This window comes from Lactuca serriola, chromosome 1 (genome assembly GCF_051521515.1).
Source record: "Lactuca serriola cultivar US96UC23 chromosome 1, Lser_US96UC23_V15, whole genome shotgun sequence".
Taxonomy (NCBI): Eukaryota; Viridiplantae; Streptophyta; class Magnoliopsida; order Asterales; family Asteraceae; genus Lactuca; species Lactuca serriola.
Window position 1 is genome coordinate 203,040,467 of NC_136408.1, and position 9,663 is coordinate 203,050,129.

Below are 9,663 nucleotides of genomic sequence, written 5' to 3' on the forward strand. Positions count from 1 at the left end.
GAAAAAGGAGGGTGCAACACGAGGACTTCCCAGGGGGTCACCCATCCTAGTACTACTTTCGCCCAAGCACGCTTAACTGCGGAGTTCTGATGGGATCCGGTGCATTAGTGCATGTATGATCGCACCCGAAATACTATCCATGTTTATTGTTTTTATGTGTTACAAGACGCAGAACCTCCTTTGTTTTGGTACGCGGGGCGTGGGACCCACGTGACCGATCGGCTCCGTTCCAAAAATACGAAAAGCATCAACCATGAACCGGAGGGCACCCCAGCATAGAAATAGCAAGAAAGAAAGGAAAAAAAGCAAAAAAAACCGCACGTAAAATCTAAAAAAACGCAAACGGACAACGAAAAAGGAGGGTGCAACACGAGGACTTCCCAGGGGGTCACCCATCCTAGTACTACTCTCGCCCAAGCACGCTTAACTGCGGAGTTCTGATGGGATGCGGTGCATTAGTGCTGGTATGATCGCACCCGAAATACTATCCATGTTTATTGTTTTTATGTGTTACAAGACGCAGAACCTCCTTTGTTTTGGTACGCGGGGCGTGGGACCCACGTGACCGATCGGCTCCGTTCCAAAAATACGAAAAGCATCAACCATGAACCGGAGGGCACCCCAGCATAGAAATAGCAAGAAAGAAAGGAAAAAAAGCAAAAAAAACCGCACGTAAAATCTAAAAAAACGCAAACGGACAACGAAAAAGGGGGGTGCAACACGAGGACTTCCCAGGGGGTCACCCATCCTAGTACTACTCTCGCCCAAGCACGCTTAACTGCGGAGTTCTGATGGGATCCGGTGCATTAGTGCTGGTATGATCGCACCCGAAATACTATCCATGTTTAATGTTTTTATGTGTTACAAGACGCAGAACCTCCTTTGTTTTGGTACGCGGGGCGTGGGACCCACGTGACCGATCGGCTCCGTTCCAAAAATACGAAAAGCATCAACCATGAACCGGAGGGCACCCGAGCATAGAAATAGCAAGAAAGAAAGGAAAAAAAGCAAAAAAAACCGCACGTAAAATCTAAAAAAACGCAAACGGACAACGAAAAAGGAGGGTGCAACACGAGGACTTCCCAGGGGGTCACCCATCCTAGTACTACTTTCGCCCAAGCACGCTTAACTGCGGAGTTCTGATGGGATCCGGTGCATTAGTGCATGTATGATCGCACCCGAAATACTATCCATGTTTATTGTTTTTATGTGTTACAAGACGCAGAACCTCCTTTGTTTTGGTACGCGGGGCGTGGGACCCACGTGACCGATCGGCTCCGTTCCAAAAATACGAAAAGCATCAACCATGAACCGGAGGGCAGCCCAGCATAGAAATAGCAAGAAAGAAAGGAAAAAAAGAAAAAAAAAACCGCACGTAAAATCTAAAAAAACGCAAACGGACAACGAAAAAGGGGGGTGCAACACGAGGACTTCCCAGGGGGTCACCCATCCTAGTACTACTCTCGCCCAAGCACGCTTAACTGCGGAGTTCTGATGGGATCCGGTGCATTAGTGCTGGTATGATCGCACCCGAAATACTATCCATGTTTAATGTTTTTATGTGTTACAAGACGCAGAACCTCCTTTGTTTTGGTACGCGGGGCGTGGGACCCACGTGACCGATCGGCTCCGTTCCAAAAATACGAAAAGCATCAACCATGAACCGGAGGGCACCCGAGCATAGAAATAGCAAGAAAGAAAGGAAAAAAAGCAAAAAAAACCGCACGTAAAATCTAAAAAAACGCAAACGGACAACGAAAAAGGAGGGTGCAACACGAGGACTTCCCAGGGGGTCACCCATCCTAGTACTACTTTCGCCCAAGCACGCTTAACTGCGGAGTTCTGATGGGATCCGGTGCATTAGTGCATGTATGATCGCACCCGAAATACTATCCATGTTTATTGTTTTTATGTGTTACAAGACGCAGAACCTCCTTTGTTTTGGTACGCGGGGCGTGGGACCCACGTGACCGATCGGCTCCGTTCCAAAAATACGAAAAGCATCAACCATGAACCGGAGGGCACCCCAGCATAGAAATAGCAAGAAAGAAAGGAAAAAAAGCAAAAAAAACCGCACGTAAAATCTAAAAAAACGCAAACGGACAACGAAAAAGGAGGGTGCAACACGAGGACTTCCCAGGGGGTCACCCATCCTAGTACTACTCTCGCCCAAGCACGCTTAACTGCGGAGTTCTGATGGGATGCGGTGCATTAGTGCTGGTATGATCGCACCCGAAATACTATCCATGTTTATTGTTTTTATGTGTTACAAGACGCAGAACCTCCTTTGTTTTGGTACGCGGGGCGTGGGACCCACGTGACCGATCGGCTCCGTTCCAAAAATACGAAAAGCATCAACCATGAACCGGAGGGCACCCCAGCATAGAAATAGCAAGAAAGAAAGGAAAAAAAGCAAAAAAAACCGCACGTAAAATCTAAAAAAACGCAAACGGACAACGAAAAAGGGGGGTGCAACACGAGGACTTCCCAGGGGGTCACCCATCCTAGTACTACTCTCGCCCAAGCACGCTTAACTGCGGAGTTCTGATGGGATCCGGTGCATTAGTGCTGGTATGATCGCACCCGAAATACTATCCATGTTTAATGTTTTTATGTGTTACAAGACGCAGAACCTCCTTTGTTTTGGTACGCGGGGCGTGGGACCCACGTGACCGATCGGCTCCGTTCCAAAAATACGAAAAGCATCAACCATGAACCGGAGGGCACCCGAGCATAGAAATAGCAAGAAAGAAAGGAAAAAAAGCAAAAAAAACCGCACGTAAAATCTAAAAAAACGCAAACGGACAACGAAAAAGGAGGGTGCAACACGAGGACTTCCCAGGGGGTCACCCATCCTAGTACTACTTTCGCCCAAGCACGCTTAACTGCGGAGTTCTGATGGGATCCGGTGCATTAGTGCATGTATGATCGCACCCGAAATACTATCCATGTTTATTGTTTTTATGTGTTACAAGACGCAGAACCTCCTTTGTTTTGGTACGCGGGGCGTGGGACCCACGTGACCGATCGGCTCCGTTCCAAAAATACGAAAAGCATCAACCATGAACCGGAGGGCACCCCAGCATAGAAATAGCAAGAAAGAAAGGAAAAAAAGCAAAAAAAACCGCACGTAAAATCTAAAAAAACGCAAACGGACAACGAAAAAGGAGGGTGCAACACGAGGACTTCCCAGGGGGTCACCCATCCTAGTACTACTCTCGCCCAAGCACGCTTAACTGCGGAGTTCTGATGGGATGCGGTGCATTAGTGCTGGTATGATCGCACCCGAAATACTATCCATGTTTATTGTTTTTATGTGTTACAAGACGCAGAACCTCCTTTGTTTTGGTACGCGGGGCGTGGGACCCACGTGACCGATCGGCTCCGTTCCAAAAATACGAAAAGCATCAACCATGAACCGGAGGGCACCCCAGCATAGAAATAGCAAGAAAGAAAGGAAAAAAAGCAAAAAAAACCGCACGTAAAATCTAAAAAAACGCAAACGGACAACGAAAAAGGGGGGTGCAACACGAGGACTTCCCAGGGGGTCACCCATCCTAGTACTACTCTCGCCCAAGCACGCTTAACTGCGGAGTTCTGATGGGATCCGGTGCATTAGTGCTGGTATGATCGCACCCGAAATACTATCCATGTTTAATGTTTTTATGTGTTACAAGACGCAGAACCTCCTTTGTTTTGGTACGCGGGGCGTGGGACCCACGTGACCGATCGGCTCCGTTCCAAAAATACGAAAAGCATCAACCATGAACCGGAGGGCACCCGAGCATAGAAATAGCAAGAAAGAAAAGAAAAAAAGCAAAAAAAACCGCACGTAAAATCTAAAAAAACGCAAACGGACAACGAAAAAGGAGGGTGCAACACGAGGACTTCCCAGGGGGTCACCCATCCTTGTACTACTTTCGCCCAAGCACGCTTAACTGCGGAGTTCTGATGGGATCCGGTGCATTAGTGCATGTATGATCGCACCCGAAATACTATCCATGTTTATTGTTTTTATGTGTTACAAGACGCAGAACCTCCTTTGTTTTGGTACGCGGGGCGTGGGACCCACGTGACCGATCGGCTCCGTTCCAAAAATACGAAAAGCATCAACCATGAACCGGAGGGCACCCCAGCATAGAAATAGCAAGAAAGAAAGGAAAAAAAGCAAAAAAAACCGCACGTAAAATCTAAAAAAACGCAAACGGACAACGAAAAAGGAGGGTGCAACACGAGGACTTCCCAGGGGGTCACCCATCCTAGTACTACTCTCGCCCAAGCACGCTTAACTGCGGAGTTCTGATGGGATGCGGTGCATTAGTGCTGGTATGATCGCACCCGAAATACTATCCATGTTTATTGTTTTTATGTGTTACAAGACGCAGAACCTCCTTTGTTTTGGTACGCGGGGCGTGGGACCCACGTGACCGATCGGCTCCGTTCCAAAAATACGAAAAGCATCAACCATGAACCGGAGGGCACCCCAGCATAGAAATAGCAAGAAAGAAAGGAAAAAAAGCAAAAAAACCGCACGTAAAATCTAAAAAAACGCAAACGGACAACGAAAAAGGGGGGTGCAACACGAGGACTTCCCAGGGGGTCACCCATCCTAGTACTACTCTCGCCCAAGCACGCTTAACTGCGGAGTTCTGATGGGATCCGGTGCATTAGTGCTGGTATGATCGCACCCGAAATACTATCCATGTTTATTGTTTTTATGTGTTACAAGACGCAGAACCTCCTTTGTTTTGGTACGCGGGGCGTGGGACCCACGTGACCGATCGGCTCCGTTCCAAAAATACGAAAAGCATCAACCATGAACCGGAGGGCACCCGAGCATAGAAATAGCAAGAAAGAAAGGAAAAAAAGCAAAAAAAACCGCACGTAAAATCTAAAAAAACGCAAACGGACAACGAAAAAGGGGGGTGCAACACGAGGACTTCCCAGGGGGTCACCCATCCTAGTACTACTCTCGCCCAAGCACGCTTAACTGCGGAGTTCTGATGGGATCCGGTGCATTAGTGCTGGTATGATCGCACCCGAAATACTATCCATGTTTATTGTTTTTATGTGTTACAAGACGCAGAACCTCCTTTGTTTTGGTACGCGGGGCGTGGGACCCACTTGACCGATCGGCTCCGTTCCAAAAATACGAAAAGCATCAACCATGAACCGGAGGGCACCCCAGCATAGAAATAGCAAGAAAGAAAGGAAAAAAAGCAAAAAAAACCGCACGTAAAATCTAAAAAAACGCAAACGGACAACGAAAAAGGAGGGTGCAACACGAGGACTTCCCAGGGGGTCACCCATCCTAGTACTACTTTCGCCCAAGCACGCTTAACTGCGGAGTTCTGATGGGATCCGGTGCATTAGTGCTGGTATGATCGCACCCGAAATACTATCCATGTTTATTGTTTTTATGTGTTACAAGACGCAGAACCTCCTTTGTTTTGGTACGCGGGGCGTGGGACCCACGTGACCGATCGGCTCCGTTCCAAAAATACGAAAAGCATCAACCATGAACCGGAGGGCACCCCAGCATAGAAATAGCAAGAAAGAAAGGAAAAAAAGCAAAAAAAACCGCACGTAAAATCTAAAAAAACGCAAACGGACAACGAAAAAGGGGGGTGCAACACGAGGACTTCCCAGGGGGTCACCCATCCTAGTACTACTCTCGCCCAAGCACGCTTAACTGCGGAGTTCTGATGGGATCCGGTGCATTAGTGCTGGTATGATCGCACCCGAAATACTATCCATGTTTAATGTTTTTATGTGTTACAAGACGCAGAACCTCCTTTGTTTTGGTACGCGGGGCGTGGGACCCACGTGACCGATCGGCTCCGTTCCAAAAATACGAAAAGCATCAACCATGAACCGGATGGCACCCCAGCATAGAAATAGCAAGAAAGAAAGGAAAAAAAGCAAAAAAAACCGCACGTAAAATCTAAAAAAACGCAAACGGACAACGAAAAAGGAGGGTGCAACACGAGGACTTCCCAGGGGGTCACCCATCCTAGTACTACTTTCGCCCAAGCACGCTTAACTGCGGAGTTCTGATGGGATCCGGTGCATTAGTGCATGTATGATCGCACCCGAAATACTATCCATGTTTATTGTTTTTATGTGTTACAAGACGCAGAACCTCCTTTGTTTTGGTACGCGGGGCGTGGGACCCACGTGACCGATCGGCTCCGTTCCAAAAATACGAAAAGCATCAACCATGAACCGGAGGGCACCCCAGCATAGAAATAGCAAGAAAGAAAGGAAAAAAAGCAAAAAAAACCGCACGTAAAATCTAAAAAAACGCAAACGGACAACGAAAAAGGAGGGTGCAACACGAGGACTTCCCAGGGGGTCACCCATCCTAGTACTACTCTCGCCCAAGCACGCTTAACTGCGGAGTTCTGATGGGATGCGGTGCATTAGTGCTGGTATGATCGCACCCGAAATACTATCCATGTTTATTGTTTTTATGTGTTACAAGACGCAGAACCTCCTTTGTTTTGGTACGCGGGGCGTGGGACCCACGTGACCGATCGGCTCCGTTCCAAAAATACGAAAAGCATCAACCATGAACCGGAGGGCACCCCAGCATAGAAATAGCCAGAAAGAAAGGAAAAAAAGCAAAAAAAACCGCACGTAAAATCTAAAAAAACGCAAACGGACAACGAAAAAGGGGGTGCAACACGAGGACTTCCCAGGGGGTCACCCATCCTAGTACTACTCTCGCCCAAGCACGCTTAACTGCGGAGTTCTGATGGGATCCGGTGCATTAGTGCATGTATGATCGCACCCGAAATACTATCCATGTTTAATGTTTTTATGTGTTACAAGACGCAGAACCTCCTTTGTTTTGATACGCGGGGCGTGGGACCCACGTGACCGATCGGCTCCGTTCCAAAAATACGAAAAGCATCAACCATGAACCGGAGGGCACCCCAGCATAGAAATAGCAAGAAAGAAAGGAAAAAAAGCAAAAAAAACCGCACGTAAAATCTAAAAAAACGCAAACGGACAACGAAAAAGGAGGGTGCAACACGAGGACTTCCCAGGGGGTCACCCATCCTAGTACTACTTTCGCCCAAGCACGCTTAACTGCGGAGTTCTGATGGGATGCGGTGCATTAGTGCTGGTATGATCGCACCCGAAATACTATCCATGTTTATTGTTTTTATGTGTTACAAGACGCAGAACCTCCTTTGTTTTGGTACGCGGGGCGTGGGACCCACGTGACCGATCGGCTCCGTTCCAAAAATACGAAAAGCATCAACCATGAACCGAAGGGCACCCCAGCATAGAAATAGCAAGAAAGAAAGGAAAAAAAGCAAAAAAAACCGCACGTAAAATCTAAAAAAACGCAAACGGACAACGAAAAAGCGGGGTGCAACACGAGGACTTCCCAGGGGGTCACCCATCCTAGTACTACTATCGCCCAAGCACGCTTAACTGCGGAGTTCTGATGGGATCCGGTGCATTAGTGCTGGTATGATCGCACCCGAAATACTATCCATGTTTAATGTTTTTATGTGTTACAAGACGCAGAACCTCCTTTGTTTTGGTACGCGGGGCGTGGGACCCACGTGACCGATCGGCTCCGTTCCAAAAATACGAAAAGCATCAACCATGAACCGGAGGGCACCCCAGCATAGAAATAGCAAGAAAGAAAGGAAAAAAAGCAAAAAAAACCGCACGTAAAATCTAAAAAAACGCAAACGGACAACGAAAAAGGAGGGTGCAACACGAGGACTTCCCAGGGGGTCACCCATCCTAGTACTACTTTCGCCCAAGCACGCTTAACTGCGGAGTTCTGATGGGATCCGGTGCATTAGTGCATGTATGATCGCACCCGAAATACTATCCATGTTTATTGTTTTTATGTGTTACAAGACGCAGAACCTCCTTTGTTTTGGTACGCGGGGCGTGGGACCCACGTGACCGATCGGCTCCGTTCCAAAAATACGAAAAGCATCAACCATGAACCGGAGGGCACCCCAGCATAGAAATAGCAAGAAAGAAAGGAAAAAAAGCAAAAAAAACCGCACGTAAAATCTAAAAAAACGCAAACGGACAACGAAAAAGGAGGGTGCAACACGAGGACTTCCCAGGGGGTCACCCATCCTAGTACTACTCTCGCCCAAGCACGCTTAACTGCGGAGTTCTGATGGGATGCGGTCCATTAGTGCTGGTATGATCGCACCCGAAATACTATCCATGTTTATTGTTTTTATGTGTTACAAGACGCAGAACCTCCTTTGTTTTGGTACGCGGGGCGTGGGACCCACGTGACCGATCGGCTCCGTTCCAAAAATACGAAAAGCATCAACCATGAACCGGAGGGCACCCCAGCATAGAAATAGCAAGAAAGAAAGGAAAAAAAGCAAAAAAAACCGCACGTAAAATCTAAAAAAACGCAAACGGACAACGAAAAAGGGGGGTGCAACACGAGGACTTCCCAGGGGGTCACCCATCCTAGTACTACTCTCGCCCAAGCACGCTTAACTGCGGAGTTCTGATGGGATCCGGTGCATTAGTGCTGGTATGATCGCACCCGAAATACTATCCATGTTTAATGTTTTTATGTGTTACAAGACGCAGAACCTCCTTTGTTTTGGTACGCGGGGCGTGGGACCCACGTGACCGATCGGCTCCGTTCCAAAAATACGAAAAGCATCAACCATGAACCGGAGGGCACCCCAGCATAGAAATAGCAAGAAAGAAAGGAAAAAAAGCAAAAAAAACCGCACGTAAAATCTAAAAAAACGCAAACGGACAACGAAAAAGGGGGGTGCAACACGAGGACTTCCCAGGGGGTCACCCATCCTAGTACTACTCTCGCCCAAGCACGCTTAACTGCGGAGTTCTGATGGGATCCGGTGCATTAGTGCTGGTATGATCGCACCCGAAATACTATCCATGTTTAATGTTTTTATGTGTTACAAGACGCAGAACCTCCTTTGTTTTGGTACGCGGGGCGTGGGACCCACGTGACCGATCGGCTCCGTTCCAAAAATACGAAAAGCATCAACCATGAACCGGAGGGCACCCGAGCATAGAAATAGCAAGAAAGAAAGGAAAAAAAGCAAAAAAAACCGCACGTAAAATCTAAAAAAACGCAAACGGACAACGAAAAAGGAGGGTGCAACACGAGGACTTCCCAGGGGGTCACCCATCCTAGTACTACTTTCGCCCAAGCACGCTTAACTGCGGAGTTCTGATGGGATCCGGTGCATTAGTGCATGTATGATCGCACCCGAAATACTATCCATGTTTATTGTTTTTATGTGTTACAAGACGCAGAACCTCCTTTGTTTTGGTACGCGGGGCGTGGGACCCACGTGACCGATCGGCTCCGTTCCAAAAATACGAAAAGCATCAACCATGAACCGGAGGGCACCCCAGCATAGAAATAGCAAGAAAGAAAGGAAAAAAAGCAAAAAAAACCGCACGTAAAATCTAAAAAAACGCAAACGGACAACGAAAAAGGAGGGTGCAACACGAGGACTTCCCAGGGGGCCACCCATCCTAGTACTACTCTCGCCCAAGCACGCTTAACTGCGGAGTTCTGATGGGATGCGGTGCATTAGTGCTGGTATGATCGCACCCGAAATACTATCCATGTTTATTGTTTTTATGTGTTACAAGACGCAGAACCTCCTTTGTTTT

General features: G+C 47.7%; 28 non-coding genes across 28 annotated transcripts; all 28 read right to left on the reverse strand.

Annotated features, from left to right (window-relative positions):
* Positions 1–8: 8 nt before the first annotated feature.
* LOC145085518 (5S ribosomal RNA) lies at positions 9–127 on the reverse strand. The gene has a single exon (XR_013699916.1). It is a non-coding gene; the product is annotated as a 5S ribosomal RNA (ribosomal RNA).
* A 232-nt stretch (positions 128–359) lies between these two features.
* On the reverse strand, positions 360–478 carry LOC145085114 (5S ribosomal RNA). The gene has a single exon (XR_013699528.1). It is a non-coding gene; the product is annotated as a 5S ribosomal RNA (ribosomal RNA).
* A 232-nt stretch (positions 479–710) lies between these two features.
* Positions 711–829, reverse strand: LOC145079943 (5S ribosomal RNA). Its single transcript, XR_013695099.1, has one exon. It is a non-coding gene; the product is annotated as a 5S ribosomal RNA (ribosomal RNA).
* A 232-nt stretch (positions 830–1,061) lies between these two features.
* On the reverse strand, positions 1,062–1,180 carry LOC145085519 (5S ribosomal RNA). The gene has a single exon (XR_013699917.1). It is a non-coding gene; the product is annotated as a 5S ribosomal RNA (ribosomal RNA).
* Positions 1,181–1,413: 233 nt separating this feature from the next.
* LOC145079955 (5S ribosomal RNA) lies at positions 1,414–1,532 on the reverse strand. Its single transcript, XR_013695100.1, has one exon. It is a non-coding gene; the product is annotated as a 5S ribosomal RNA (ribosomal RNA).
* Positions 1,533–1,764: 232 nt separating this feature from the next.
* LOC145085520 (5S ribosomal RNA) lies at positions 1,765–1,883 on the reverse strand. Its single transcript, XR_013699918.1, has one exon. It is a non-coding gene; the product is annotated as a 5S ribosomal RNA (ribosomal RNA).
* A 232-nt stretch (positions 1,884–2,115) lies between these two features.
* Positions 2,116–2,234, reverse strand: LOC145085115 (5S ribosomal RNA). The gene has a single exon (XR_013699529.1). It is a non-coding gene; the product is annotated as a 5S ribosomal RNA (ribosomal RNA).
* Positions 2,235–2,466: 232 nt separating this feature from the next.
* Positions 2,467–2,585, reverse strand: LOC145079966 (5S ribosomal RNA). Its single transcript, XR_013695101.1, has one exon. It is a non-coding gene; the product is annotated as a 5S ribosomal RNA (ribosomal RNA).
* A 232-nt stretch (positions 2,586–2,817) lies between these two features.
* On the reverse strand, positions 2,818–2,936 carry LOC145085521 (5S ribosomal RNA). Its single transcript, XR_013699919.1, has one exon. It is a non-coding gene; the product is annotated as a 5S ribosomal RNA (ribosomal RNA).
* Positions 2,937–3,168: 232 nt separating this feature from the next.
* Positions 3,169–3,287, reverse strand: LOC145085116 (5S ribosomal RNA). Its single transcript, XR_013699530.1, has one exon. It is a non-coding gene; the product is annotated as a 5S ribosomal RNA (ribosomal RNA).
* A 232-nt stretch (positions 3,288–3,519) lies between these two features.
* LOC145079979 (5S ribosomal RNA) lies at positions 3,520–3,638 on the reverse strand. Its single transcript, XR_013695105.1, has one exon. It is a non-coding gene; the product is annotated as a 5S ribosomal RNA (ribosomal RNA).
* Positions 3,639–3,870: 232 nt separating this feature from the next.
* On the reverse strand, positions 3,871–3,989 carry LOC145074200 (5S ribosomal RNA). Its single transcript, XR_013691744.1, has one exon. It is a non-coding gene; the product is annotated as a 5S ribosomal RNA (ribosomal RNA).
* Positions 3,990–4,221: 232 nt separating this feature from the next.
* Positions 4,222–4,340, reverse strand: LOC145085117 (5S ribosomal RNA). The gene has a single exon (XR_013699531.1). It is a non-coding gene; the product is annotated as a 5S ribosomal RNA (ribosomal RNA).
* Positions 4,341–4,571: 231 nt separating this feature from the next.
* On the reverse strand, positions 4,572–4,690 carry LOC145079991 (5S ribosomal RNA). The gene has a single exon (XR_013695107.1). It is a non-coding gene; the product is annotated as a 5S ribosomal RNA (ribosomal RNA).
* A 232-nt stretch (positions 4,691–4,922) lies between these two features.
* Positions 4,923–5,041, reverse strand: LOC145080002 (5S ribosomal RNA). Its single transcript, XR_013695108.1, has one exon. It is a non-coding gene; the product is annotated as a 5S ribosomal RNA (ribosomal RNA).
* A 232-nt stretch (positions 5,042–5,273) lies between these two features.
* LOC145084588 (5S ribosomal RNA) lies at positions 5,274–5,392 on the reverse strand. The gene has a single exon (XR_013699028.1). It is a non-coding gene; the product is annotated as a 5S ribosomal RNA (ribosomal RNA).
* Positions 5,393–5,624: 232 nt separating this feature from the next.
* On the reverse strand, positions 5,625–5,743 carry LOC145080013 (5S ribosomal RNA). The gene has a single exon (XR_013695109.1). It is a non-coding gene; the product is annotated as a 5S ribosomal RNA (ribosomal RNA).
* Positions 5,744–5,975: 232 nt separating this feature from the next.
* Positions 5,976–6,094, reverse strand: LOC145085522 (5S ribosomal RNA). The gene has a single exon (XR_013699920.1). It is a non-coding gene; the product is annotated as a 5S ribosomal RNA (ribosomal RNA).
* Positions 6,095–6,326: 232 nt separating this feature from the next.
* LOC145085118 (5S ribosomal RNA) lies at positions 6,327–6,445 on the reverse strand. The gene has a single exon (XR_013699532.1). It is a non-coding gene; the product is annotated as a 5S ribosomal RNA (ribosomal RNA).
* A 231-nt stretch (positions 6,446–6,676) lies between these two features.
* On the reverse strand, positions 6,677–6,795 carry LOC145084989 (5S ribosomal RNA). Its single transcript, XR_013699408.1, has one exon. It is a non-coding gene; the product is annotated as a 5S ribosomal RNA (ribosomal RNA).
* Positions 6,796–7,027: 232 nt separating this feature from the next.
* Positions 7,028–7,146, reverse strand: LOC145085652 (5S ribosomal RNA). Its single transcript, XR_013700045.1, has one exon. It is a non-coding gene; the product is annotated as a 5S ribosomal RNA (ribosomal RNA).
* Positions 7,147–7,378: 232 nt separating this feature from the next.
* Positions 7,379–7,497, reverse strand: LOC145084810 (5S ribosomal RNA). The gene has a single exon (XR_013699238.1). It is a non-coding gene; the product is annotated as a 5S ribosomal RNA (ribosomal RNA).
* A 232-nt stretch (positions 7,498–7,729) lies between these two features.
* On the reverse strand, positions 7,730–7,848 carry LOC145085523 (5S ribosomal RNA). The gene has a single exon (XR_013699921.1). It is a non-coding gene; the product is annotated as a 5S ribosomal RNA (ribosomal RNA).
* A 232-nt stretch (positions 7,849–8,080) lies between these two features.
* Positions 8,081–8,199, reverse strand: LOC145085799 (5S ribosomal RNA). The gene has a single exon (XR_013700186.1). It is a non-coding gene; the product is annotated as a 5S ribosomal RNA (ribosomal RNA).
* Positions 8,200–8,431: 232 nt separating this feature from the next.
* Positions 8,432–8,550, reverse strand: LOC145080024 (5S ribosomal RNA). Its single transcript, XR_013695110.1, has one exon. It is a non-coding gene; the product is annotated as a 5S ribosomal RNA (ribosomal RNA).
* A 232-nt stretch (positions 8,551–8,782) lies between these two features.
* Positions 8,783–8,901, reverse strand: LOC145080037 (5S ribosomal RNA). Its single transcript, XR_013695113.1, has one exon. It is a non-coding gene; the product is annotated as a 5S ribosomal RNA (ribosomal RNA).
* Positions 8,902–9,133: 232 nt separating this feature from the next.
* LOC145085524 (5S ribosomal RNA) lies at positions 9,134–9,252 on the reverse strand. The gene has a single exon (XR_013699922.1). It is a non-coding gene; the product is annotated as a 5S ribosomal RNA (ribosomal RNA).
* Positions 9,253–9,484: 232 nt separating this feature from the next.
* Positions 9,485–9,603, reverse strand: LOC145085437 (5S ribosomal RNA). The gene has a single exon (XR_013699835.1). It is a non-coding gene; the product is annotated as a 5S ribosomal RNA (ribosomal RNA).
* Between the last annotated feature and the right edge of the window lie 60 nt (positions 9,604–9,663).